General features: G+C 45.1%; 13 non-coding genes and 3 pseudogenes across 13 annotated transcripts; all 16 read left to right on the plus strand.

Moving 5' to 3' along the window:
• Positions 1-825: 825 nt before the first annotated feature.
• Positions 826-941, plus strand: LOC141182170 (U2 spliceosomal RNA; annotated as a pseudogene).
• A 524-nt stretch (positions 942-1,465) lies between these two features.
• LOC141181893 (U2 spliceosomal RNA) lies at positions 1,466-1,647 on the plus strand. The gene has a single exon (XR_012257425.1). It is a non-coding gene; the product is annotated as a U2 spliceosomal RNA (small nuclear RNA).
• Positions 1,648-2,758: 1,111 nt separating this feature from the next.
• On the plus strand, positions 2,759-2,949 carry LOC141181658 (U2 spliceosomal RNA). Its single transcript, XR_012257214.1, has one exon. It is a non-coding gene; the product is annotated as a U2 spliceosomal RNA (small nuclear RNA).
• Positions 2,950-4,063: 1,114 nt separating this feature from the next.
• LOC141181417 (U2 spliceosomal RNA) lies at positions 4,064-4,254 on the plus strand. The gene has a single exon (XR_012256996.1). It is a non-coding gene; the product is annotated as a U2 spliceosomal RNA (small nuclear RNA).
• Positions 4,255-5,371: 1,117 nt separating this feature from the next.
• On the plus strand, positions 5,372-5,562 carry LOC141181418 (U2 spliceosomal RNA). The gene has a single exon (XR_012256997.1). It is a non-coding gene; the product is annotated as a U2 spliceosomal RNA (small nuclear RNA).
• Positions 5,563-6,683: 1,121 nt separating this feature from the next.
• Positions 6,684-6,874, plus strand: LOC141181419 (U2 spliceosomal RNA). Its single transcript, XR_012256998.1, has one exon. It is a non-coding gene; the product is annotated as a U2 spliceosomal RNA (small nuclear RNA).
• A 1,116-nt stretch (positions 6,875-7,990) lies between these two features.
• Positions 7,991-8,181, plus strand: LOC141181421 (U2 spliceosomal RNA). Its single transcript, XR_012256999.1, has one exon. It is a non-coding gene; the product is annotated as a U2 spliceosomal RNA (small nuclear RNA).
• Positions 8,182-9,300: 1,119 nt separating this feature from the next.
• Positions 9,301-9,491, plus strand: LOC141182283 (U2 spliceosomal RNA). Its single transcript, XR_012257664.1, has one exon. It is a non-coding gene; the product is annotated as a U2 spliceosomal RNA (small nuclear RNA).
• A 1,117-nt stretch (positions 9,492-10,608) lies between these two features.
• Positions 10,609-10,799, plus strand: LOC141181612 (U2 spliceosomal RNA). The gene has a single exon (XR_012257172.1). It is a non-coding gene; the product is annotated as a U2 spliceosomal RNA (small nuclear RNA).
• Positions 10,800-11,915: 1,116 nt separating this feature from the next.
• LOC141181856 (U2 spliceosomal RNA) lies at positions 11,916-12,106 on the plus strand. The gene has a single exon (XR_012257394.1). It is a non-coding gene; the product is annotated as a U2 spliceosomal RNA (small nuclear RNA).
• Positions 12,107-13,222: 1,116 nt separating this feature from the next.
• LOC141181613 (U2 spliceosomal RNA) lies at positions 13,223-13,413 on the plus strand. Its single transcript, XR_012257173.1, has one exon. It is a non-coding gene; the product is annotated as a U2 spliceosomal RNA (small nuclear RNA).
• A 1,118-nt stretch (positions 13,414-14,531) lies between these two features.
• Positions 14,532-14,722, plus strand: LOC141181422 (U2 spliceosomal RNA). The gene has a single exon (XR_012257000.1). It is a non-coding gene; the product is annotated as a U2 spliceosomal RNA (small nuclear RNA).
• A 9,171-nt stretch (positions 14,723-23,893) lies between these two features.
• On the plus strand, positions 23,894-24,108 carry LOC141181965 (U2 spliceosomal RNA; annotated as a pseudogene).
• Positions 24,109-25,217: 1,109 nt separating this feature from the next.
• LOC141182164 (U2 spliceosomal RNA) lies at positions 25,218-25,309 on the plus strand (annotated as a pseudogene).
• A 791-nt stretch (positions 25,310-26,100) lies between these two features.
• On the plus strand, positions 26,101-26,285 carry LOC141181974 (U2 spliceosomal RNA). The gene has a single exon (XR_012257485.1). It is a non-coding gene; the product is annotated as a U2 spliceosomal RNA (small nuclear RNA).
• A 1,109-nt stretch (positions 26,286-27,394) lies between these two features.
• Positions 27,395-27,585, plus strand: LOC141181424 (U2 spliceosomal RNA). Its single transcript, XR_012257002.1, has one exon. It is a non-coding gene; the product is annotated as a U2 spliceosomal RNA (small nuclear RNA).
• The last annotated feature ends 289 nt before the right edge of the window (positions 27,586-27,874 follow it).

Here is a 27,874-nt window from a genome sequence, read left to right on the forward strand (position 1 = left end):
AATAACTACAGGTGGTGAGATAAGCTGCACAATATAATTGACCTTTCAGTATATTGTTGCACACACACCATCTATTTAGCAAATGCCCTTGTTATCAACAGCAGCCTTTTAAACTCACCTGAGCTAACAGGTATGTGAGCTGGTTACTCTGCTGCGCTTAAAATTTCTTTTTTGGTTTGCTACAATGCCTTTTCTGAAACGTTGTCTCCCTCTGCTGGAACACTGACTTCTTTCATTTAATGCCTGCAGACTATAAAAGAGAAACCAACCCAAAAAGTTTGGTTGATTAGTCTGTGGCATTCTTTTAAACTGTTGCTTATGGCGGTCTCTGTGAGCTTCTCAGTGACATTCAGCCATCCAGGTATCCCGCCTGCAGTAGACGGAATGTGGCAATGGAACGCTGGCTGCGCGTGTCATAATAGGCTCTGAGCCTTTATATACCTGCGCACAGCAGCAGCCACCTTCAGTCTGCTGCTGGACAGCCAGCAGCAGCAGCAGCAGGAGAGGTAATTAATCAGCAACCCTCCTGCTAAGGGTAGACAGCTGCTCGTTCCACCCCCCCCCCGCCTTAATTGGTTCTCCTCCCTTCCAACGGTGTTGAGGCGGGTGAGAACAGCCGGGGGTTGAGGGTACTGTGCTAAAAGAGGTGGAGTTATGCAGATCTAAAACGCGTGGATTGCAGCAGCAGCATGCCGAAAAGTGCAGGCATGTGAGGGATCTAGAGGTTGACAGCATGTCTTCTTAACGGGAGTCCAGGTGGCCATCTCCACAAATGGACTTTTCAGAATCCTTGGGTGGCACCGTAGTCGGAAACCAATTCTGGTTATCGCTTCTCGGCCTTTTGGTTAAGATCAAGTGTAGTATCTTTTGAAAAGGCAGTTTTGTCCTTGGCCTGCCCTAGTAAATTGATGCATATTACACACTGGTTTGGTGCACTTGTTAGTACGCCAGGTGGCTCATAGAGTTATCTGATGGAAAATATGGCCCTCCAGGATCGAAGTCACTAGGCTGGGTAAGTGTGAGGGCTTTGGAGCAATGTGCCCCAGGAGTAGGCGCCCTGGTGGGAGTCCAAGCTTACTGGGACTGGGAACCCCAGAAACACTTGGCTTCGTAGCACGCCGCACCTTTGCCAATCATACTTTCTGAGCAACCCCCCCTATTCCTGGCCTCCGGGCTAGGAAGGGGAATTTTTATAAACCCGGTCGGAGGTCCGGTCAGCTTTGGGCTGAGAAACCAACACAGGCTCCAGCTCCACTAGGGTGGCAGCCTAGATGGAAGCTGGGATCACGAAAACGGCTCTTCTCCGGCTTCGGCTAGGGAGAGCATCGGAGATCCCTGACCCTCGCTGTGGCCTTCTGGCTCGGAGGGATGGGGATGGTTTATTGGGGACCCTTTCCTCCGGGAAGGGTCCACATGAATCCTCGCCTCGTGCGCTGTTTTGGTGTGACTTCGGTCACATTTTTCAGTGCCTTGGATGCAGCTTCAATCAAAAAATCTGTTCTTATCAGTTTAATATCTGATACGTCCCCTATCTGGGGACCATATATTAAATGGATTTTTAGAACAGGGAGATGGAAAAAGAGCTTGCTCTGTCCACTCCACGCATTGACCTGGTATTGCAGTATCTCCAGGACCGGTGCACCCCTTCTTTAATGCAGTTTCTAAAATCAGAAAGAATTGAATTCAATGCTTTTTGTTCATTTGGCTTGTTTGTCGGATTTTGGGATGGACTCTTTGGCTTTGCTTTTCTTCTCCTCATTGGATTTTTCATGTTAAAAGTTGCAGAAGCCAGATGACAAGCTCATTTTGGTTCAACTTCAGCAACTGTGCATTGCATTGCCATGTAATGTAATGCAATGCTATCTATCTAGCTCTCCCTCTATACTTCCTTTTGGATAAACAGACATATTAGGCAAGCATTTTGGAGATTTCACCTAAATAACTACAGGTGGTGAGATAAGCTGCACAATATAATTGACCTTTCAGTATATTGTTGCACACACACCATCTATTTAGCAAATGCCCTTGTTATCAACAGCAGCCTTTTAAACTCACCTGAGCTAACAGGTATGTGAGCTGGTTACTCTGCTGCGCTTAAAATTTCTTTTTTGGTTTGCTACAATGCCTTTTCTGAAACGTTGTCTCCCTCTGCTGGAACACTGACTTCTTTCATTTAATGCCTGCAGACTATAAAAGAGAAACCAACCCAAAAAGTTTGGTTGATTAGTCTGTGGCATTCTTTTAAACTGTTGCTTATGGCGGTCTCTGTGAGCTTCTCAGTGACATTCAGCCATCCAGGTATCCCGCCTGCAGTAGACGGAATGTGGCAATGGAACGCTGGCTGCGCGTGTCATAATAGGCTCTGAGCCTTTATATACCTGCGCACAGCAGCAGCCACCTTCAGTCTGCTGCTGGACAGCCAGCAGCAGCAGGAGAGGTAATTAATCAGCAACCCTCCTGCTAAGGGTAGACAGCTGCTCGTTCCACCCCCCCCCCCCGCCTTAATTGGTTCTCCTCCCTTCCAACGGTGTTGAGGCGGGTGGGAACAGCCGGGGGTTGAGGGTACTGTGCTAAAAGAGGTGGAGTTATGCAGATCTAAAACGCGTGGATTGCAGCAGCAGCAAGCCGAAAAGTGCAGGCATGTGAGGGATCTAGAGGTTGACAGCATGTCTTCTTAACGGGAGTCCAGGTGGCCATCTCCACAAATGGACTTTTCAGAATCCTTGGGTGGCACCGTAGTCGGAAACCAATTCTGGTTATCGCTTCTCGGCCTTTTGGCTAAGATCAAGTGTAGTATCTGTTCTTATCAGTTTAATATCTGATACGTCCCCTATCTGGGGACCATATATTAAATGGATTTTTAGAACAGGGAGATGGAAAAAGAGCTTGCTCTGTCCACTCCACACATTGACCTGGTATTGCAGTATCTCCAGGACCGGTGCACCCCTTCTTTAATGCAGTTTCTAAAATCAGAAAGAATTGAATTCAATGCATTTTGTTCATTTGGCTTGTTTGTCGGATTTTGGGATGGAGTCTTTGGCTTTGCTTTTCTTCTCCTCATTGGATTTTTCATGTTAAAAGTTGCAGAAGCCAGATGACAAGCTCATTTTGGTTCAACTTCAGCAACTGTGCATTGCATTGCCATGTAATGTAATGCAATGCTATCTATCTAGCTCTCCCTCTATACTTCCTTTTGGATAAACAGACATATTAGGCAAGCATTTTGGAGCTTTCACCTAAATAACTACAGGTGGTGAGATAAGCTGCACAATATAATTGACCTTTCAGTATATTGTTGCACACACACCATCTATTTAGCAAATGCCCTTGTTATCAACAGCAGCCTTTTAAACTCACCTGACCTAACAGGTATGTGAGCTGGTTACTCTGCTGCGCTTAAAATTTCTTTTTTGGTTTGCTACAATGCCTTTTCTGAAACGTTGTCTCCCTCTGCTGGAACACTGACTTCTTTCATTTAATGCCTGCAGACTATAAAAGAGAAACCAACCCAAAAAGTTTGGTTGATTAGTCTGTGGCATTCTTTTAAACTGTTGCTTATGGCGGTCTCTGTGAGCTTCTCAGTGACATTCAGCCATCCAGGTATCCCGCCTGCAGTAGACGGAATGTGGCAATGGAACGCTGGCTGCGCGTGTCATAATAGGCTCTGAGCCTTTATATACCTGCGCACAGCAGCAGCCACCTTCAGTCTGCTGCTGGACAGCCAGCAGCAGCAGCAGCAGGAGAGGTAATTAATCAGCAACCCTCCTGCTAAGGGTAGACAGCTGCTCGTTCCACCCCCCCCCGCCTTAATTGGTTCTCCTCCCTTCCAACGGTGTTGAGGCGGGTGGGAACAGCCGGGGGTTGAGGGTACTGTGCTAAAAGAGGTGGAGTTATGCAGATCTAAAACGCGTGGATTGCAGCAGCAGCAAGCCGAAAAGTGCAGGCATGTGAGGGATCTAGAGGTTGACAGCATGTCTTCTTAACCGGAGTCCAGGTGGCCATCTCCACAAATGGACTTTTCAGAATCCTTGGGTGGCACCGTAGTCGGAAACCAATTCTGGTTATCGCTTCTCGGCCTTTTGGCTAAGATCAAGTGTAGTATCTGTTCTTATCAGTTTAATATCTGATACGTCCCCTATCTGGGGACCATATATTAAATGGATTTTTAGAACAGGGAGATGGAAAAAGAGCTTGCTCTGTCCACTCCACGCATTGACCTGGTATTGCAGTATCTCCAGGACCGGTGCACCCCTTCTTTAATGCAGTTTCTAAAATCAGAAAGAATTGAATTCAATGCTTTTTGTTCATTTGGCTTGTTTGTCGGATTTTGGGATGGACTCTTTGGCTTTGCTTTTCTTCTCCTCATTGGATTTTTCATGTTAAAAGTTGCAGAAGCCAGATGACAAGCTCATTTTGGTTCAACTTCAGCAACTGTGCATTGCATTGCCATGTAATGTAATGCAATGCTATCTATCTAGCTCTCCCTCTATACTTCCTTTTGGATAAACAGACATATTAGGCAAGCATTTTGGAGCTTTCACCTAAATAACTACAGGTGGTGAGATAAGCTGCACAATATAATTGACCTTTCAGTATATTGTTGCACACACACCATCTATTTAGCAAATGCCCTTGTTATCAACAGCAGCCTTTTAAACTCACCTGAGCTAACAGGTATGTGAGCTGGTTACTCTGCTGCGCTTAAAATTTCTTTTTTGGTTTGCTACAATGCCTTTTCTGAAACGTTGTCTCCCTCTGCTGGAACACTGACTTCTTTCATTTAATGCCTGCAGACTATAAAAGAGAAACCAACCCAAAAAGTTTGGTTGATTAGTCTGTGGCATTCTTTTAAACTGTTGCTTATGGCGGTCTCTGTGAGCTTCTCAGTGACATTCAGCCATCCAGGTATCCCGCCTGCAGTAGACGGAATGTGGCAATGGAACGCTGGCTGCGCGTGTCATAATAGGCTCTGAGCCTTTATATACCTGCGCACAGCAGCAGCCACCTTCAGTCTGCTGCTGGACAGCCAGCAGCAGCAGCAGCAGGATAGGTAATTAATCAGCAACCCTCCTGCTAAGGGTAGACAGCTGCTCGTTCCCCCCCCCCCCCCCGCCTTAATTGGTTCTCCTCCCTTCCAACGGTGTTGAGGCGGGTGGGAACAGCCAGGGGTTGAGGGTACTGTGCTAAAAGAGGTGGAGTTATGCAGATCTAAAACGCGTGGATTGCAGCAGCAGCAAGCCGAAAAGTGCAGGCATGTGAGGGATCTAGAGGTTGACAGCATGTCTTCTTAACGGGAGTCCAGGTGGCCATCTCCACAAATGGACTTTTCAGAATCCTTGGGTGGCACCATAGTCGGAAACCAATTCTGGTTATCGCTTCTCGGCCTTTTGGCTAAGATCAAGTGTAGTATCTGTTCTTATCAGTTTAATATCTGATACGTCCCCTATCTGGGGACCATATATTAAATGGATTTTTAGAACAGGGAGATGGAAAAAGAGCTTGCTCTGTCCACTCCACGCATTGACCTGGTATTGCAGTATCTCCAGGACCGGTGCACCCCTTCTTTAATGCAGTTTCTAAAATCAGAAAGAATTGAATTCAATGCTTTTTGTTCATTTGGCTTGTTTGTCGGATTTTGGGATGGACTCTTTGGCTTTGCTTTTCTTCTCCTCATTGGATTTTTCATGTTAAAAGTTGCAGAAGCCAGATGACAAGCTCATTTTGGTTCAACTTCAGTAACTGTGCATTGCATTGCCATGTAATGTAATGCAATGCTATCTATCTAGCTCTCCCTCTATACTTCCTTTTGGATAAACAGACATATTAGGCAAGCATTTTGGATCTTTCACCTAAATAACTACAGGTGGTGAGATAAGCTGCACAATATAATTGACCTTTCAGTATATTGTTGCACACACACCATCTATTTAGCAAATGCCCTTGTTATCAACAGCAGCCTTTTAAACTCACCTGAGCTAACAGGTATGTGCGCTGGTTACTCTGCTGCGCTTAAAATTTCTTTTTTGGTTTGCTACAATGCCTTTTCTGAAACGTTGTCTCCCTCTGCTGGAACACTGACTTCTTTCATTTAATGCCTGCAGACTATAAAAGAGAAACCAACCCAAAAAGTTTGGTTGATTAGTCTGTGGCATTCTTTTAAACTGTTGCTTATGGCGGTCTCTGTGAGCTTCTCAGTGACATTCAGCCATCCAGGTATCCCGCCTGCAGTAGACGGAATGTGGCAATGGAACGCTGGCTGCGCGTGTCATAATAGGCTCTGAGCCTTTATATACCTGCGCACAGCAGCAGCCACCTTCAGTCTGCTGCTGGACAGCCAGCAGCAGCAGCAGCAGGAGAGGTAATTAATCAGCAACCCTCCTGCTAAGGGTAGACAGCTGCTCGTTCCACCCCCCCCCCCCCCCCGCCTTAATTGGTTCTCCTCCCTTCCAACGGTGTTGAGGCGGGTGGGAACAGCCGGGGGTTGAGGGTACTGTGCTAAAAGAGGTGGAGTTATGCAGATCTAAAACGCGTGGATTGCAGCAGCAGCAAGCCGAAAAGTGCAGGCATGTGAGGGATCTAGAGGTTGACAGCATGTCTTCTTAACGGGAGTCCAGGTGGCCATCTCCACAAATGGACTTTTCAGAATCCTTGGGTGGAACCGTAGTCAGAAACCAATTCTGGTTATCGCTTCTCGGCCTTTTGGCTAAGATCAAGTGTAGTATCTGTTCTTATCAGTTTAATATCTGATACGTCCCCTATCTGGGGACCATATATTAAATGGATTTTTAGAACAGGGAGATGGAAAAAGAGCTTGCTCTGTCCACTCCACGCATTGACCTGGTATTGCAGTATCTCCAGGACCGGTGCACCCCTTCTTTAATGCAGTTTCTAAAATCAGAAAGAATTGAATTCAATGCTTTTTGTTCATTTGGCTTGTTTGTCGGATTTTGGGATGGACTCTTTGGCTTTGCTTTTCTTCTCCTCATTGGATTTTTCATGTTAAAAGTTGCAGAAGCCAGATGACAAGCTCATTTTGGTTCAACTTCAGCAACTGTGCATTGCATTGCCATGTAATGTAATGCAATGCTATCTATCTAGCTCTCCCTCTGTACTTCCTTTTGGATAAACAGACATATTAGGCAAGCATTTTGGAGCTTTCACCTAAATAACTACAGGTGGTGAGATAAGCTGCACAATATAATTGACCTTTCAGTATATTGTTGCACACACACCATCTATTTAGCAAATGCCCTTGTTATCAACAGCAGCCTTTTAAACTCACCTGAGCTAACAGGTATGTGAGCTGGTTACTCTGCTGCGCTTAAAATTTCTTTTTTGGTTTGCTACAATGCCTTTTCTGAAACGTTGTCTCCCTCTGCTGGAACACTGACTTCTTTCATTTAATGCCTGCAGACTATAAAAGAGAAACCAACCCAAAAAGTTTGGTTGATTAGTCTGTGGCATTCTTTTAAACTGTTGCTTATGGCGGTCTCTGTGAGCTTCTCAGTGACATTCAGCCATCCAGGTATCCCGCCTGCAGTAGACGGAATGTGGCAATGGAACGCTGGCTGCGCGTGTCATAATAGGCTCTGAGCCTTTATATACCTGCGCACAGCAGCAGCCACCTTCAGTCTGCTGCTGGACAGCCAGCAGCAGCAGCAGCAGGAGAGGTAATTAATCAGCAACCCTCCTGCTAAGGGTAGACAGCTGCTCGTTCCACCCCCCCCCCCGCCTTAATTGGTTCTCCTCCCTTCCAACGGTGTTGAGGCGGGTGGGAACAGCCGGGGGTTGAGGGTACTGTGCTAAAAGAGGTGGAGTTATGCAGATCTAAAACGCGTGGATTGCAGCAGCAGCAAGCCGAAAAGTGCAGGCATGTGAGGGATCTAGAGGTTGACAGCATGTCTTCTTAACGGGAGTCCAGGTGGCCATCTCCACAAATGGACTTTTCAGAATCCTTGGGTGGCACCGTAGTCGGAAACCAATTCTGGTTATCGCTTCTCGGCCTTTTGGCTAAGATCAAGTGTAGTATCTGTTCTTATCAGTTTAATATCTGATACGTCCCCTATCTGGGGACCATATATTAAATGGATTTTTAGAACAGGGAGATGGAAAAAGAGCTTGCTCTGTCCACTCCACGCATTGACCTGGTATTGCAGTATCTCCAGGACCGGTGCACCCCTTCTTTAATGCAGTTTCTAAAATCAGAAAGAATTGAATTCAATGCTTTTTGTTCATTTGGCTTGTTTGTCGGATTTTGGGATGGACTCTTTGGCTTTGCTTTTCTTCTCCTCATTGGATTTTTCATGTTAAAAGTTGCAGAAGCCAGATTACAAGCTCATTTTGGTTCAACTTCAGCAACTGTGCATTGCATTGCCATGTAATGTAATGCAATGCTATCTATCTAGCTCTCCCTCTATACTTCCTTTTGGATAAACAGACATATTAGGCAAGCATTTTGGAGCTTTCACCTAAATAACTACAGGTGGTGAGATAAGCTGCACAATATAATTGACCTTTCAGTATATTGTTGCACACACACCATCTATTTAGCAAATGCCCTTGTTATCAACAGCAGCCTTTTAAACTCACCTGAGCTAACAGGTATGTGAGCTGGTTACTCTGCTGCGCTTAAAATTTCTTTTTTGGTTTGCTACAATGCCTTTTCTGAAACGTTGTCTCCCTCTGCTGGAACACTGACTTCTTTCATTTAATGCCTGCAGACTATAAAAGAGAAACCAACCCAAAAAGTTTGGTTGATTAGTCTGTGGCATTCTTTTAAACTGTTGCTTATGGCGGTCTCTGTGAGCTTCTCAGTGACATTCAGCCATCCAGGTATCCCGCCTGCAGTAGACGGAATGTGGCAATGGAACGCTGGCTGCGCGTGTCATAATAGGCTCTGAGCCTTTATATACCTGCGCACAGCAGCAGCCACCTTCAGTCTGCTGCTGGACAGCCAGCAGCAGCAGCAGCAGGAGAGGTAATTAATCAGCAACCCTCCTGCTAAGGGTAGACAGCTGCTCGTTCCACCCCCCCCCCCCCCGCCTTAATTGGTTCTCCTCCCTTCCAACGGTGTTGAGGCGGGTGGGAACAGCCGGGGGTTGAGGGTACTGTGCTAAAAGAGGTGGAGTTATGCAGATCTAAAACGTGTGGATTGCAGCAGCAGCAAGCCGAAAAGTGCAGGCATGTGAGGGATCTAGAGGTTGACAGCATGTCTTCTTAACGGGAGTCCAGGTGGCCATCTCCACAAATGGACTTTTCAGAATCCTTGGGTGGCACCGTAGTCGGAAACCAATTCTGGTTATCGCTTCTCGGCCTTTTGGCTAAGATCAAGTGTAGTATCTGTTCTTATCAGTTTAATATCTGATACGTCCCCTATCTGGGGACCATATATTAAATAGATTTTTAGAACAGGGAGATGGAAAAAGAGCTTGCTCTGTCCACTCCACGCATTGACCTGGTATTGCAGTATCTCCAGGACCGGTGCACCCCTTCTTTAATGCAGTTTCTAAAATCAGAAAGAATTGAATTCAATGCTTTTTGTTCATTTGGCTTGTTTGTCGGATTTTGGGATGGACTCTTTGGCTTTGCTTTTCTTCTCCTCATTGGATTTTTCATGTTAAAAGTTGCAGAAGCCAGATGACAAGCTCATTTTGGTTCAACTTCAGCAACTGTGCATTGCATTGCCATGTAATCTAATGCAATGCTATCTATCTAGCTCTCCCTCTATACTTCCTTTTGGATAAACAGACATATTAGGCAAGGATTTTGGAGCTTTCACCTAAATAACTACAGGTGGTGAGATAAGCTGCACAATATAATTGACCTTTCAGTATATTGTTGCACACACACCATCTATTTAGCAAATGCCCTTGTTATCAACAGCAGCCTTTTAAACTCACCTGAGCTAACAGGTATGTGAGCTGGTTACTCTGCTGCGCTTAAAATTTCTTTTTTGGTTTGCTACAATGCCTTTTCTGAAACGTTGTCTCCCTCTGCTGGAACACTGACTTCTTTCATTTAATGCCTGCAGACTATAAAAGAGAAACCAACCCAAAAAGTTTGGTTGATTAGTCTGTGGCATTCTTTTAAACTGTTGCTTATGGCGGTCTCTGTGAGCTTCTCAGTGACATTCAGCCATCCAGGTATCCCGCCTGCAGTAGACGGAATGTGGCAATGGAACGCTGGCTGCGCGTGTCATAATAGGCTCTGAGCCTTTATATACCTGCGCACAGCAGCAGCCACCTTCAGTCTGCTGCTGGACAGCCAGCAGCAGCAGCAGCAGGAGAGGTAATTAATCAGCAACCCTCCTGCTAAGGGTAGACAGCTGCTCGTTCCACCCCCCCCCCCCGCCTTAATTGGTTCTCCTCCCTTCCAACGGTGTTGAGGCAGGTGGGAACAGCCGGGGGTTGAGGGTACTGTGCTAAAAGAGGTGGAGTTATGCAGATCTAAAACGCGTGGATTGCAGCAGCAGCAAGCCGAAAAGTGCAGGCATGTGAGGGATCTAGAGGTTGACAGCATGTCTTCTTAACGGGAGTCCAGGTGACCATCTCCACAAATGGACTTTTCAGAATCCTTGGGTGGCACCGTAGTCGGAAACCAATTCTGGTTATCGCTTCTCGGCCTTTTGGCTAAGATCAAGTGTAGTATCTGTTCTTATCAGTTTAATATCTGATACGTCTCCTATCTGGGGACCATATATTAAATGGATTTTTAGAACAGGGAGATGGAAAAAGAGCTTGCTCTGTCCACTCCACGCATTGACCTGGTATTGCAGTATCTCCAGGACCGGTGCACCCCTTCTTTAATGCAGTTTCTAAAATCAGAAAGAATTGAATTCAATGCTTTTTGTTCATTTGGCTTGTTTGTCGGATTTTGGGATGGACTCTTTGGCTTTGCTTTTCTTCTCCTCATTGGATTTTTCATGTTAAAGTTGCAGAAGCCAGATGACAAGCTCATTTTGGTTCAACTTCAGCAACTGTGCATTGCATTGCCATGTAATCTAATGCAATGCTATCTATCTAGCTCTCCCTCTATACTTCCTTTTGGATAAACAGACATATTAGGCAAGCATTTTGGAGCTTTCACCTAAATAACTACAGGTGGTGAGATAAGCTGCACAATATAATTGACCTTTCAGTATATTGTTGCACACACACCATCTATTTAGCAAATGCCCTTGTTATCAACAGCAGCCTTTTAAACTCACCTGAGCTAACAGGTATGTGAGCTGGTTACTCTGCTGCGCTTAAAATTTCTTTTTTGGTTTGCTACAATGCCTTTTCTGAAACGTTGTCTCCCTCTGCTGGAACACTGACTTCTTTCATTTAATGCCTGCAGACTATAAAAGAGAAACCAACCCAAAAAGTTTGGTTGATTAGTCTGTGGCATTCTTTTAAACTGTTGCTTATGGCGGTCTCTGTGAGCTTCTCAGTGACATTCAGCCATCCAGGTATCCCGCCTGCAGTAGACGGAATGTGGCAATGGAACGCTGGCTGCGCGTGTCATAATAGGCTCTGAGCCTTTATATACCTGCGCACAGCAGCAGCCACCTTCAGTCTGCTGCTGGACAGCCAGCAGCAGCAGCAGCAGGAGAGGTAATTAATCAGCAACCCTCCTGCTAAGGGTAGACAGCTGCTCGTTCCACCCCCCCCCCCCGCCTTAATTGGTTCTCCTCCCTTCCAACGGTGTTGAGGCGGGTGGGAACAGCCGGGGGTTGAGGGTACTGTGCTAAAAGAGGTGGAGTTATGCAGATCTAAAACGCGTGGATTGCAGCAGCAGCAAGCCGAAAAGTGCAGGCATGTGAGGGATCTAGAGGTTGACAGCATGTCTTCTTAACGGGAGTCCAGGTGGCCATCTCCACAAATGGACTTTTCAGAATCCTTGGGTGGCACCGTAGTCGGAAACCAATTCTGGTTATCGCTTCTCGGCCTTTTGGCTAAGATCAAGTGTAGTATCTGTTCTTATCAGTTTAATATCTGCTACGTCCCCTATCTGGGGACCATATATTAAATAGATCTTTAGAACAGGGAGATGGAAAAAGAGCTTGCTCTGTCCACTCCACGCATTGACCTGGTATTGCAGTATCTCCAGGACCGGTGCACCCCTTCTTTAATGCAGTTTCTAAAATCAGAAAGAATTGAATTCAATGCTTTTTGTTCATTTGGCTTGTTTGTCGGATTTTGGGATGGACTCTTTGGCTTTGCTTTTCTTCTCCTCATTGGATTTTTCATGTTAAAAGTTGCAGAAGCCAGATGACAAGCTCATTTTGGTTCAACTTCAGCAACTGTGCATTGCATTGCCATGTAATCTAATGCAATGCTATCTATCTAGCTCTCCCTCTATACTTCCTTTTGGATAAACAGACATATTAGGCAAGCATTTTGGAGCTTTCACCTAAATAACTACAGGTGGTGAGATAAGCTGCACAATATAATTGACCTTTCAGTATATTGTTGCACACACACCATCTATTTAGCAAATGCCCTTGTTATCAACAGCAGCCTTTTAAACTCACCTGAGCTAACAGGTATGTGAGCTGGTTACTCTGCTGCGCTTAAAATTTCTTTTTTGGTTTGCTACAATGCCTTTTCTGAAACGTTGTCTCCCTCTGCTGGAACACTGACTTCTTTCATTTAATGCCTGCAGACTATAAAAGAGAAACCAACCCAAAAAGTTTGGTTGATTAGTCTGTGGCATTCTTTTAAACTGTTGCTTATGGCGGTCTCTGTGAGCTTCTCAGTGACATTCAGCCATCCAGGTATCCCGCCTGCAGTAGACGGAATGTGGCAATGGAACGCTGGCTGCGCGTGTCATAATAGGCTCTGAGCCTTTATATACCTGCGCACAGCAGCAGCCACCTTCAGTCTGCTGCTGGACAGCCAGCAGCAGCAGCAGCAGGAGAGGTAATTAATCAGCAACCCTCCTGCTAAGGGTAGACAGCTGCTCGTTCCACCCCCCCCCCCGCCTTAATTGGTTCTCATCCCTTCCAACGGTGTTGAGGCAGGTGGGAACAGCCGGGGGTTGAGGGTACTGTGCTAAAAGAGGTGGAGTTATGCAGATCTAAAACGCGTGGATTGCAGCAGCAGCAAGCCGAAAAGTGCAGGCATGTGAGGGATCTAGAGGTTGACAGCATGTCTTCTTAACGGGAGTCCAGGTGGCCATCTCCACAAATGGACTTTTCAGAATCCTTGGGTGGCACCGTAGTCGGAAACCAATTCTGGTTATCGCTTCTCGGCCTTTTGGCTAAGATCAAGTGTAGTATCTGTTCTTATCAGTTTAATATCTGATACGTCTCCTATCTGGGGACCATATATTAAATGGATTTTTAGAACAGGGAGATGGAAAAAGAGCTTGCTCTGTCCACTCCACGCATTGACCTGGTATTGCAGTATCTCCAGGACCGGTGCACCCCTTCTTTAATGCAGTTTCTAAAATCAGAAAGAATTGAATTCAATGCTTTTTGTTCATTTGGCTTGTTTGTCGGATTTTGGGATGGACTCTTTGGCTTTGCTTTTCTTCTCCTCATTGGATTTTTCATGTTAAAGTTGCAGAAGCCAGATGACAAGCTCATTTTGGTTCAACTTCAGCAACTGTGCATTGCATTGCCATGTAATCTAATGCAATGCTATCTATCTAGCTCTCCCTCTATACTTCCTTTTGGATAAACAGACATATTAGGCAAGCATTTTGGAGCTTTCACCTAAATAACTACAGGTGGTGAGATAAGCTGCACAATATAATTGACCTTTCAGTATATTGTTGCACACACACCATCTATTTAGCAAATGCCCTTGTTATCAACAGCAGCCTTTTAAACTCACCTGAGCTAACAGGTATGTGAGCTGGTTACTCTGCTGCGCTTAAAATTTCTTTTTTGGTTTGCTACAATGCCTTTTCTGAAACGTTGTCTCCCTCTGCTGGAACACTGACTTCTTTCATTTAATGCCTGCAGACTATAAAAGAGAAACCAACCCAAAAAGTTTGGTTGATTAGTCTGTGGCATTCTTTTAAACTGTTGCTTATGGCGGTCTCTGTGAGCTTCTCAGTGACATTCAGCCATCCAGGTATCCCGCCTGCAGTAGACGGAATGTGGCAATGGAACGCTGGCTGCGCGTGTCATAATAGGCTCTGAGCCTTTATATACCTGCGCACAGCAGCAGCCACCTTCAGTCTGCTGCTGGACAGCCAGCAGCAGCAGCAGCAGGAGAGGTAATTAATCAGCAACCCTCCTGCTAAGGGTAGACAGCTGCTCGTTCCACCCCCCCCCCCCCCGCCTTAATTGGTTCTCCTCCCTTCCAACGGTGTTGAGGCGGGTGGGAACAGCCGGGGGTTGAGGGTACTGTGCTAAAAGAGGTGGAGTTATGCAGATCTAAAACGCGTGGATTGCAGCAGCAGCAAGCCGAAAAGTGCAGGCATGTGAGGGATCTAGAGGTTGACAGCATGTCTTCTTAACGGGAGTCCAGGTGGCCATCTCCACAAATGGACTTTTCAGAATCCTTGGTTGGCACCGTAGTCGGAAACCAATTCTGGTTATCGCTTCTCGGCCTTTTGGCTAAGATCAAGTGTAGTATCTGTTCTTATCAGTTTAATATCTGATACGTCCCCTATCTGGGGACCATATATTAAATGGATTTTTAGAACAGGGAGATGGAAAAAGAGCTTGCTCTGTCCACTCCACGCATTGACCTGGTATTGCAGTATCTCCAGGACCGGTGCACCCCTTCTTTAATGCAGTTTCTAAAATCAGAAAGAATTGAATTCAATGCTTTTTGTTCATTTGGCTTGTTTGTCGGATTTTGGGATGGACTCTTTGGCTTTGCTTTTCTTCTCCTCATTGGATTTTTCATGTTAAAAGTTGCAGAAGCCAGATGACAAGCTCATTTTGGTTCAACTTCAGCAACTGTGCATTGCATTGCCATGTAATGTAATGCAATGCTATCTATCTAGCTCTCCCTCTATACTTCCTTTTGGATAAACAGACATATTAGGCAAGCATTTTGGAGCTTTCACCTAAATAACTACAGGTGGTGAGATAAGCTGCACAATATAATTGACCTTTCAGTATATTGTTGCACACACACCATCTATTTAGCAAATGCCCTTGTTATCAACAGCAGCCTTTTAAACTCACCTGAGCTAACAGGTATGTGAGCTGGTTACTCTGCTGCGCTTAAAATTTCTTTTTTGGTTTGCTACAATGCCTTTTCTGAAACGTTGTCTCCCTCTGCTGGAACACTGACTTCTTTCATTTAATGCCTGCAGACAGGGCCGGCTCCAGGTTTTTCTGGGCCCCGGGCGAAAGAGTCTCAGTGGGCCCCTTTAACACATACCACGATTCATGATGCAAAGATACGGCGGAGAAATATATATATATAGTACAATGCAAAGATTTCACTTCATGAGTGATATCTATTGTAAATTCCACAATAGCTCAGAAACCGGTGAATCGCTCCACACAGAATAGTGGCCACCATATAAGGCTCCATACGGAATACTGGTCCCCATATAACGCCCATACGGAATACTGGCCCCCATATAACGCTTCATACGGAATACTGGCCCCCATATAAGGCCCCATACGGAATACTGGCCCCCATATAAGGCCCCATACGGAATACTGGGCCCCATATAAGGCTCCATACGGAATACTGGCCCCCATATAAGGCCCCATACGGAATACTGGCCCCCATATAAGGCCCCATACGGAATACTGGCCCCCATATAAGGCCCCATACGGAATACTGGCCCCCATATAAGGCCCCATACGGAATACTGGCCCCCATATAAGGCCCCATACGGAATACTGGCCCCCATATAAGACCCCATACGGAATACTGGCCCCCATATAAGGCCCCATACGGAATACTGGCCCCCATATAAGGCCCCATACGGAATACTGGCCCCCATATAAGGCCCCATACGGAATACTGGCCCCCATATAAGGCCCCATACGGAATACTGGCCCCCATATAAGACCCCATACGGAATACTGGCCCCCATATAAGACCCCATACGGAATACTGGCCCCCATATAAGACCCCATACGGAATACTGGCCCCCATATAAGGCCCCATACGGAATACTGACCCCCATATAAGGCTCCATGAGGAATACTGACCCCCATATAAGACTCCATGCGGAATACTGACCCCCATATAAGGCTCCATGCGGAATACTGACCCCCATATAAGGCTCCATGCGGAATACTGAACCCCATATAAGGCTCCATGCGGAATACTGACCCCCATATAAGGCTCCATGCGGAATACTGGCCCACATATAAGGCTCCATACGGAATACTGGCCCCCATATAAGGCTCCATACGGAATACTGGCCCCCATATAAGGCTCCATACGGAATACTGGCCCCCATATGGAATACTGGCCCCCATATAAGGCTCCATACGGAATACTGGCTTACATATAAGGCTCCATACGGAATACTGGCCCCCATATAAGGCTCCATACAGAATACTGGCCCCCATATAACGCTCCATACAGGATACTGGCCCCCATATAACGCTCCATACAGGATACTGGCCCCCATATAACGCTCCATACAGGATACTGGTCCCCATATAATGCTCCATGCAGGCTGTTACCCCCCACATAATGCCCCATACAGGCTGCCCCCCTCTTTATAATGCCCCATGCAGGCTGTCACCCCTCCTCTTTATAATGCTCCATGCAGGCTGTCACCCCTCCTCTTTATACTGCCCCATGCAGGATGTCCCCCCCTCTCTTTATAATGCCCCATGCAGGCTGGTCCCCACCTTATAATGCCCCGTGCAGGCTGTCACCCCTCCTCATTATAATGCCCCAAGCAGGAATCCCCCCCTCTTTATAATGCCCCATGCAGGCTGTTCCCCACCTTATAATGCCCCATGCAGGCTGTCACCCCTCCTCTTTATAATGCCCCATGCAGGCTGTCACCCCTCCTCTTTATAATGCCCCATGCAGGCTGTCACCCCTCCTCTTTATAATGCCCCATGCAGGCTGTCACCCCTCCTCTTTATACTGCCCCATGCAGGCTGTCACCCCTCCTCTTTATAATGCCGCATGCAGGATGTCCCCCCCTCTCTTTATAATGCCCCATGCAGGCTTGTCCCCACCTTATAATGCCCCATGCAGGCTGTCACCCCTCCTCATTATAATGCCCCAAGCAGGAATCCCCCCCTCTTTATAATGCCCCATGCAGGCTGTTCCCCACCTTATAATGCCCCATGCAGGCTGTCACCCCTCCTCATTATAATGCCCCAAGCAGGAAACCCCCCTCTTTATAATGCCCCATGCAGGCTGTTCCCCACCTTATAATGCCCCATGCAGGCTGTCACCCCTCCTCTTTATAATGCCCCATGCAGGATGCCCCCCTCTCTTTATAATGCCCTGTGCAGGCTGTTCCCCACCTTATAATGCCCCATGCAGGCTGGTCCCCACCTTATAATGCCCCATGCAGGCTGTCACCCCTCCTCATTATAATGCCCCAAGCAGGAATCCCCCCCTCTTTATAATGCCCCATGCAGGCTGTTCCCCACCTTATAATGCCCCATGCAGGATGCCCCCCCTCCCCTCTTTATACTGCCCCATGCCTCCATACATTAAAAAAAAAAAAAAAAATCAAATACTCACCTCCCTTCTCCTCACCTGCTACCTGCTGCCTGCTGCCTGCTGCCCGCTGCCCGCTGCCTGCTGCCCGCTGCCTGCTGCCCGCCGCTCGCTGCTCGGCTCCGAACTCCAGCGTTGTCGTCGTCTTCCCGCTCAGCGCTCCCTGTGACGGCTCAGGGGAGGGCGCGGTGTAAAGACGTCACCGCGCCCTCTGACCTGAGACGTCACAGGGAGCGCAGAGCAGGAAGACAGCTGATCTGCGGAGGCACGGGGAGAGGTAAGTATCGGGCTGCCGGGGCCCTGAGCAAGCGGCGGAGAAGGGCGGGCGCTGACACCGCTCTCCTCCGCCCATAGCCCAGCGGGGTGCGCGACCGCCAGTGGGCCCCTCTGCCTGCTCAGGGCCCCGGCATTTGCCCGGGTGCGCCGGGTGCTGACGCCGGCCCTGCCTGCAGACTATAAAAGAGAAACCAACCCAAAAAGTTTGGTTGATTAGTCTGTGGCATTCTTTTAAACTGTTGCTTATGGCGGTCTCTGTGAGCTTCTCAGTGACATTCAGCCATCCAGGTATCCCGCCTGCAGTAGACGGAATGTGGCAATGGAACGCTGGCTGCGCGTGTCATAATAGGCTCTGAGCCTTTATATACCTGCGCACAGCAGCAGCCACCTTCAGTCTGCTGCTGGACAGCCAGCAGCAGCAGCAGCAGGAGAGGTAATCAATCAGCAACCCTCCTGCTAAGGGTAGACAGCTGCTCGTTCCACCCCCCCCCCGCCTTAATTGGTTCTCCTCCCTTCCAACGGTGTTGAGGCGGGTGGGAACAGCCGGGGGTTGAGGGTACTGTGCTAAAAGAGGTGGAGTTATGCAGATCTAAAACGCGTGGATTGCAGCAGCAGCAAGCCGAAAAGTGCAGGCATGTGAGGGATCTAGAGGTTGACAGCATGTCTTCTTAACGGGAGTCCAGGTGGCCATCTCCACAAATGGACTTTTCAGAATCCTTGGGTGGCACCGTAGTCGGAAACCAATTCTGGTTATCGCTTCTCGGCCTTTTGGCTGCGATCTGTAGTGGGTTGCGTCATTTGGCCAAGGTGATCTAGGTGGATCTTTGCACTCGGCCTTCTGGATCTTGGTCCAGCTGCTGCTATTGGGTGTGGAGCAAAGTCTAGATTTGCCTTTTCTTCCTGGAGGACGGTTCTTTTTCGTGGTGTGGAGGTCGGTAGGACGAAGAGGATTGAAATCCGGGTGGAGCTGCGATCTGCTGTGTCGTTTTTTTTCCTGATCATCTGTGGAAAAAGAAGGAGGAAAAGAATATGGAATCGAAGAGGCCATTTGGAGGTAGGAGGGAAAATCGGGAGAACAATTCCAATGACTATTTTTCAGAGGATTATCCTTTGAAGGATACACTCCGTTTGTTGGTGGCTCCTGGTTATCGGCAGGAAAAGGATTCCGAGTTTATCTTCAGAGAGATTTGTAAATTTCTGAAGATTGAAAAGGAGGAACTTTTTTGTTTTCAATCCTTTTTTTCGAGAGGGATATATGATTTAACTTTAATGGGGAACTCTCAGTGTGAAAGAGCCTATACTCTCTATGAAGTTAATAGGGAGAACGAGCTTTTTGTTGGAGTGAGAGTGATTCCCTCCTTTCAGTTCTCCATGAAACTGCTAACAATACATTTGTTCAGTCCATTTGTTACTGATAGTGAAGTAATAAACTATCTAAGTGCATATTGTGAGAAAGTTATCCCAAGAAAACGTGGGGAAACTAGGTTCGGAGTGTGGAACGGAAAAAGGGTTTTTCTGGTAGCCTTCAAGAAGGACCCAGAAGAAGAAGGTGGGGTACTTAGACCACCACCAAATGTCTATGTTAATCGTAGCCGTGGATATCTGTTTTTTTCGGGTATGCCTAATTATTGTTATGGGTGCCGTAAATATGGACATTTGGATATTGTGTGCAAAAAGTGTTCAAGGTGTCCCGGTTCAGCTCATCAGGAGGATGCATGTCCAAATAAGAAGAAAGGAGGCGAGGAGGAGATGGATACTTCATCAGAACATCGGCAGAATGAAGCCGAGGATGGTGAGGAAGCAAGTGAAAAGAGAACTGATGAGCAGGAAATGGAGGAGGTGAGAAAAGTAAAGAAGAAGAAAACACCGGAAGAAGAGAAGAGAAAGAAAGAAGAGAGAGGGAGGAGGTCGGAGGAGGATGAGAAAAGAAAGATGGAAGAAAGGAAGAAGGAGAAGGAGTTAGAAGAAGATAAGAACAGAGAAGAGCAGAAGAAAGAAGGTCGGGAGAAGGAAGAGCAGAAGAAAGAAGAAAAGAAGAAAGAAGAAAAGAAGAATGAAGAACGGAGGATTGAAGAATTGAAGTCTGTGCTGGTGGGTGTGGGACAATTAATGCAGAAAGTCCCTCCACCAAGCAAAGAGAGTAATATAAAAGAACAAGGGGGTGAAGTAAAAAAGGGAGGCGCAGGGGGAAAGGTGGTGGTAGAGAAAAGTCAAAGCCTGCCTGTAATAGGGCCTTCCCCTAGGGAGTTTTTATCTCAGAGTATACCCTGTGGTCAGGAAAGGATGGATTCATCAAAAATTTTGAAAAGAAGTGTAGATGATAAAGAGCGTGGTGTAGGGCCATGTGTAGTAAAAGTATTTGCTTGTGAAAAGGATTTTGACATTTCCAGTACATCAGAGTCGGAAGGGCTGAGTATCGATGAAAGTGCTTTGCAATCCGATGAGGGCGGGGGAGATAGCCCGGTGCCAGTCACTAAAAGATGATCAGGGCGGCTTCCCTGAATGTTCAGGGTTTCAATGACTTATATAAAAGAACTGTGATTTATGACTATTTTAATAATGAAAATTTTGATTTTGTATTTCTTCAAGAATGTAATTTGTCAAAGAAGTTAAATTATGATTTTTTACGGGGTATATGGAAGGGTAATTTATGTTTTTCAGGCGGGAATGAATTCAGAAGTGATGGGGTTGGTTTTATATGTTCCAGGGAATGGGAGATTACCAACTACGAAGAAATATACCCTGGTAGGATTCTAAGAGTGGATGTAGAAAGGAATGGGAAGAAATATAGATGTTTTAATATTTATGCCAATACAGAAAAAGTTTTAAGGTTACATTTGTTTGAAATTTTGCAGCTTTTTATCCCAGGTGTAGTTCCAGTAATTTTAGGGGGAGATTTTAATTGTCAACTAAATAATGTAAAAGATGGTTCGGTTTCTTGTCTCAAGGGTATTTTATCTTCTTTTAACCTAAAAGATGCTTGGTGGTTGGACGGGCAGAAGAAGGAGTATGAAATTACTTGGGAAGGAAGAGGTTGTTCCTCGAGAATAGATTATTTGTTTATATCCAAGGATTTTACTTGTTCTAATTTTAAAACGCATAAAGCACCTTTTTCTGATCATAGAATAATTGAATGTACACTGATGGTAGAGGCGGATGAGGGAAAAAGGCCGTCTCATTGGAAACTGAATGTATCATTGTTACAGCATAAGGAGGTAAGGGAGGATTTTAAATTTTTCTTTGAGAAACTGAAATTAGAAAAGAAATGTTTTGACTCTACTTTTAAATGGTGGGACTACATGAAAAAGGAAGTTAAATTATTCTTTATGGAAGTAGGCAAGAGGAAAGCTGCGGATAAGCGACAGTCATACAATAACCTTAATGCAAATCTACAGTGTCTGTATCAGTTTAGGAATAATGGAGTTAATGTGGAGGAGGAAATTATGGTGACGAAGGAAAAAATTCAAAAATGTCTGAGAGAAAAAGGAAAAGAAATTATCTTTAATTCTCGTGTGAAGGTGTTGGAGGAAGACGAGAAATGTACTAAATTCTTTTTTAAAAAAATCTGTGAGAAAAAGGCCTTTATGGGGGTTTTAGAGGGGGAAAGTAGTTTGGAGGGGAAAAAGATGAAAGTGAAAGAATTTTATGATAACCTGTTTTCAGCAAAAAATACAGATAGGTCTTTGAAGGAGCATTTTTTAGGAGGGTTGGATAAATGTTTTACTAAGGAAAATAAATTATTATTATCAGAGGGTATTTCAAAAGAAGAAGTTTTTAATACAGTTAATACATTGCAAAACGGTAAGACACCAGGGTCGGATGGGTTACCCATTGAGTTTTATAAAATATTATGGGATATTGTGGGGAATGAATTTTATGAAATGTTTTTAAAAGTTGAGTCTTTATGTCGTGTCCCGGAGTCATGGTTGGAGGGGGTAATTGTTTTATTATACAAAAGAGGTGATAGAGAATTGCTAAAAAACTGGAGACCGATTACTCTTTTAAATACAGATTATAAAGTTTATGCGAAGCTGTTGGCAAATAGATTAAAGAAAGTGGTGAGTTCGGTGATAGATATAGACCAAACGTGTGCAGTTCCAACGCGGAAGATCAGTGACTCGTTGATTTTAATTAGAGACATAATATGGGATGTTTCCGATAGAAGACAGAAGATGGCGTTAATTACTCTGGATTTTGAAAAGGCTTATGATAGAGTCGCCCATGATTTTTTATTCGATGTTTTAAGGAGAATGGGTTGCCCGGATGATTTTAGTAAACGTATTAAATCCTTGTATCAAGCATGTTTTAGTAAAGTATCTGTAAATGGGTTTTTATCTGGAAGTGTAAAGATTAATTGTGGGGTGAAACAGGGATGCCCCTTATCCCCTATTCTTTTTATCTGTGCGATTGAGCCTCTTTTAACTGCTTTTAGGAAAGACAAAGTGATTAATGGTTTTTTTATTCCTGGGAGTTGGGGAGAGCAGGTTAAAGTGGTGGCTTTTATGGATGATGTGACTGTTTTTGTAAAAGATTTAAGAAGTATGAATAGGGTTTTAAGAACGGTTGAATGGTTTGGGGCGGCATCAGGTTTTAAGATCAATTTGGAGAAATCTGGTGTTTTAACGATGGGCGGTTTTATCTTAGAATCCGATTGTAAATTATTGAGAGTCTTTGAAGCAAAGATTTTAGGCATCTATTTTTCGGAAGAGTGTGGAAATGTAAAAAATTGGGAATCACTGTTGGAGAGGGTTAGGAAAAAGGTGTCTTTTTGGAATCTGAGAGAGCTAACGTTGGAAGGGAAGATTTTAATTATCAAGCAGGTTTTACTCCCAATGATTTTATATGTTGCAACCATTTTTATTCCACCTGTCAATGCGATGAAAAAAATTATTAAAGTATGTTTTAATTTTTTATGGAGATCAAAAATGGAAAGGGTTAAGCGCGAAGAATTGTATAAGCCAAAAAAGAAAGGTGGTAAAGGTTATCCTGATATCAAAGCCTTTTTATATGCAAAGTATATGGCAAACTGCATAAATATTTTATTAGGGTCAGAATCGAAACTTAAAGCCTTTTCTATTTATAATTTGGGTTTCTATATAAGAAAATATAAGTGGGTGGACATGAGATTGAATAGACCTTATAGATTTTTACCCCCAAGTAACTATGTTGTGCTGGAAAAGATTTTGAGAGATTATGATCTAAAAGGTTTTGATCTTAAGGTACTGAGGTGTCATAAAAAGATATTACAAGTCTTGGAAGGAAGGTTAAACACTAGTCCAGTGGAGCACTTTATGCCAAAGATAGTGGACAGGATTTGGCTGAATGTAAACTATGTGTTCTTATCAAATGAACATAAAGATTTGTTATGGTATATAATAAAGGATTGCTTACCGACACGAGAATTTCAGCATAGACGTGGTCTTGTTCGTTTTGAAAAATGTCCAAGACAGAGATGTGGAGGTAGTGAGACTCCTATGCACGTATTCTGGAATTGCGAGTTTGCACAAAAAGTCTGGAGGAAAATGTGCAATCTGATTAAAGCTGTGAGTAATGTTAATTTTTTAGATTTTAACAGGGTGTTCTATGGGATGGGTGTAAAGGAAGAAGATTTTAAGGTGGTGTGGGTGATAATAACATGTGTAAAGATGGCAATTTGGAAGGTGAGAAACATTTTGATTTTTAAACATAATGAAGTGTCTGTTGAACAGTGTATTAAGTTGTGTCTAAGTTATTTATTTATGTATTTTTGGAAGGACAAAATGGTTTTGGGCATAAGAAAAGCAGATGTATTGTGGAAGCAAAATGAATGGAATATACTTACTGTGTAGCCTTTGTTGTCATTGAAAATCTTTTTCTGGAAAAATACAAATATTAATTACAGGAAAAAAAAAAAAAGTTAAAAAGAAAGTTAAGAAAAAGGAAAGAAGGAAATATATATGTATATATATATATATATATATATATATAAAAAAAAAAAAAAAAAAAACACACGATGATGGATTTGAGTCTTGGTTTTTGCTTTTAAAGATGTAAGACTTTGTAATCTGAGTGTAAAAAAGAAAAAAAAAAAAAAAAATCTGTTCTTATCAGTTTAATATCTGATACGTCCCCTATCTGGGGACCATATATTAAATGGATTTTTAGAACAGGGAGATGGAAAAAGAGCTTGCTCTGTCCACTCCACGCATTGACCTGGTATTGCAGTATCTCCAGGACCGGTGCACCCCTTCTTTAATGCAGTTTCTAAAATCAGAAAGAATTGAATTCAATGTTTTTTGTTCATTTTGCTTGTTTGTCGGATTTTGGGATGGACTCTTTGGCTTCGCTTTTCTTCTCCTCATTGGATTTTTCATGTTCAAAGTTGCAGAAGCCAGATGACAAGCTCATTTTGGTTCAACTTCAGCAACTGTGCATTGCATTGCCATGTAATGTAACGCAATGCTATCTATCTAGCTCTCCCTCTGTACTTCCTTTTGGATAAACAGACATATTAGGCAAGCATTTTGGAGCTTTCACCTAAATAACTACAGGTGGTGAGATAAGCTGCACAATATAATTGACCTTTCAGTATATTGTTGCACACACACCATCTATTTAGCAAATGCCCTTGTTATCAACAGCAGCCTTTTAAACTCACCTGAGCTAACAGGTATGTGCGCTGGTTACTCTGCTGCGCTTAAAATTTCTTTTTTGGTTTGCTACAATGCCTTTTCTGAAACGTTGTCTCCCTCTGCTGGAACACTGACTTCTTTCATTTAATGCCTGCAGACTATAAAAGAGAACCCAACCCAAAAAGTTGGGTTGATTAGTCTGTGGCATTCTGTTAAACTGTTGCTTATGGCGGTCTCTGTGAGCTTCTCAGTGACATTCAGCCAGCCAGGTATCCTGCCTGCAGTAGATGGAATGTGGCAATGGAACGCTGGCTGCGCATGTCATAATAGGCTCTGAGCCTTTATATACCTGCGCACAGCAGCAGCCACCTTCAGTCTGCTGCTGGACAGCCAGCAGCAGCAGGAGAGGTAAGTAATCAGCAGCCCTCCTGCTAAGGGTAGACAGCTGCTCGTTCCACCCCACCCCCCGCCTTAATTGGTTCTCCTCCCTTCCAACGGTGTTGAGGCGGGTGGGAACAGCAGGGGGTGAGGGTGCTGTGTTTAAAGAGGTGGAGTTATGCAGATCTAAAACGCGTGGATTGCAGCAGCAGCAAGCCGAAAAGTGCAGGCATGTAAGGGATCTAGAGGTTGACAACATGTCTTCTTAACGGGAGTCCAGGAGCTCATCTCCACAAATGGACTTTTCAGGATCCTTAGGTGGCTCCGTAGTTCGAAACCAATTCTGGTTATCGCTTCTCGGCCTTTTGGCTAAGATCAAGTGTAGTATCTTTCGAAAAGGCGGTTTTGGATGTTGGCCGCCCTAGTAGATTGATACATTATGCACACTGGGGTTTAGGCGCTTGTTAGTATGCCAGGTGGCTTATATAGTCATCTGGTGGAAAGCATGGCCCCCCAGGATCGACGCCATTGGGCCGGGGAAGATCGAAAGCCCGAAGTGTGAAGTGCCCCAGGAGTGGTGACCCTGGGGTGCCTTAACTCACTGGGATTGGGAACCCCACTTGAGTTTATGGCACATTTGCACAAGCACTTCAAATTTTCTTTCTTCGCACACACCCTTATTCCGGGCCTTCTGGCCTTAGGATGGGGAATTTTTCAATTCCCGGTCGAAGGTTTGGGCAGTATTATACTGTGAAACCTTCACTATTTATTTAATTTTTTTGTCACTGTGTGTCCACTTTTTCACGTGAGTCCACGTCCTTACTAGGATTTTGTCGGGATGCGGTTCCCTTACGGGTTCCTCTCTTGGCAGGTCTAGGAGGGGAGTGTGTGGCCATCAGGTTCCGCTCCCCCCTGAACCCCCCTGGCTCTCCTCTTTCGGGAGGAGAGCGTTGTTGGCTCCCCTCTTCCGGGAGGGGAGCACAGTCTTTGGCTCCCAGTGCCTTGCTCGGGTGGGAACTCGGGCAGGTGCTGGGGGTAAGATTGGGTCGCCTCTGGCTTCGGCTGGAGGTGGCTATTTGTCCCTGTTCCTCGCTGTGGCCTTCTGGCTCGGAGGGACGCGGAATGGTTTGGGGGACCCTTCTCCTTTTGGAGAGGGTTTCAAGAAGACCAGCATCCTAGTGCACTTTTTTTGTGGCACTTGTCACTTTTTTAAGCGCACTCGGGTTTTGTACACGAATTCGGGCTTTCGATAAAAAAAAAAAAATCTGTTCTTATCAGTTTAATATCTGATACGTCCCCTATCTGGGGACCATATATTAAATGGATTTTTAGAACAGGGAGATGGAAAAAGAGCTTGCTCTGTCCACTCCACGCATTGACCTGGTATTGCAGTATCTCCAGGACCGGTGCACCCCTTCTATAATGCAGTTTCTAAAATCAGAAAGAATTGAATTCAATGTTTTTTGCTCATTTTGCTTGTTTGTCGGATTTTGGGATGGACTCTTTGGCTTCGCTTTTCTTCTCCTCATTGGATTTTTCATGTTCAAAGTTGCAGAAGCCAGATGACAAGCTCATTTTGGTTCAACTTCAGCAACTGTGCATTGCATTGCCATGTAATGTAACGCAATGCTATCTATCTAGCTCTCCCTCTGTACTTCCTTTTGGATAAACAGACATATTAGGCAAGCATTTTGGAGCTTTCACCTAAATAACTACAGGTGGTGAGATAAGCTGCACAATATAATTGACCTTTCAGTATATTGTTGCACACACACCATCTATTTAGCAAATGCCCTTGTTATCAACAGCAGCCTTTTAAACTCACCTGAGCTAACAGGTATGTGCGCTGGTTACTCTGCTGCGCTTAAAATTTCTTTTTTGGTTTGCTACAATGCCTTTTCTGAAACGTTGTCTCCCTCTGCTGGAACACTGACTTCTTTCATTTAATGCCTGCAGACTATAAAAGAGAACCCAACCCAAAAAGTTGGGTTGATTAGTCTGTGGCATTCTGTTAAACTGTTGCTTATGGCGGTCTCTGTGAGCTTCTCAGTGACATTCAGCCAGCCAGGTATCCTGCCTGCAGTAGATGGAATGTGGCAATGGAACGCTGGCTGCGCGTGTCATAATAGGCTCTGAGCCTTTATATACCTGCGCACAGCAGCAGCCACCTTCAGTCTGCTGCTGGACAGCCAGCAGCAGCAGGAGAGATAAGTAATCAGCAGCCCTCCTGCTAAGGGTAGACACCTGCTCGTTCCACCCCACCCCCCGCCTTAATTGGTTCTCCTCCCTTCCAACGGTGTTGAGGCGGGTGGGAACAGCAGGGGGTGAGGGTGCTGTGTTTAAAGAGGTGGAGTTATGCAGATCTAAAACGCGTGGATTGCAGCAGCAGCAAGCCGAAAAGTGCAGGCATGTAAGGGATCTAGAGGTTGACAACATGTCTTCTTAACGGGAGTCCAGGAGCTCATCTCCACAAATGGACTTTTCAGGATCCTTAGGTGGCTCCGTAGTTCGAAACCAATTCTCGTTATCGCTTCTCGGCCTTTTGGCTAAGATCAAGTGTAGTATCTGTTCTTATCAGTTTAATATCTGATACGTCCCCTATCTGGGGACCATATATTAAATGGATTTTTAGAACAGGGAGATGGAAAAAGAGCTTGCTCTGTCCACTCCACGCATTGACCTGGTATTGCAGTATCTCCAGGACCGGTGCACCCCTTCTTTAATGCAGTTTCTAAAATCAGAAAGAATTGAATTCAATGTTTTTTGTTCATTTTGCTTGTTTGTCGGATTTTGGGATGGACTCTTTGGCTTCGCTTTTCTTCTCCTCATTGGATTTTTCATGTTCAAAGTTGCAGAAGCCAGATGACAAGCTCATTTTGGTTCAACTTCAGCAACTGTGCATTGCATTGCACCCTGGGCCGCGTGGGGAACCCGGAACTGGGCCTTTCGTGGGACGCTGGGGGTTGTAGTCACCGTGGCGGTGACCCGGTCCCGTGGCTCAGGGTG

The sequence above is a fragment of the Phyllobates terribilis genome, unplaced genomic scaffold, assembly GCF_046119375.1.
Source record: "Phyllobates terribilis strain yellow unplaced genomic scaffold, ASM4611937v1 Scaffold_34__1_contigs__length_13252353, whole genome shotgun sequence".
In the NCBI taxonomy this organism is placed as follows: Eukaryota; Metazoa; Chordata; class Amphibia; order Anura; family Dendrobatidae; genus Phyllobates; species Phyllobates terribilis.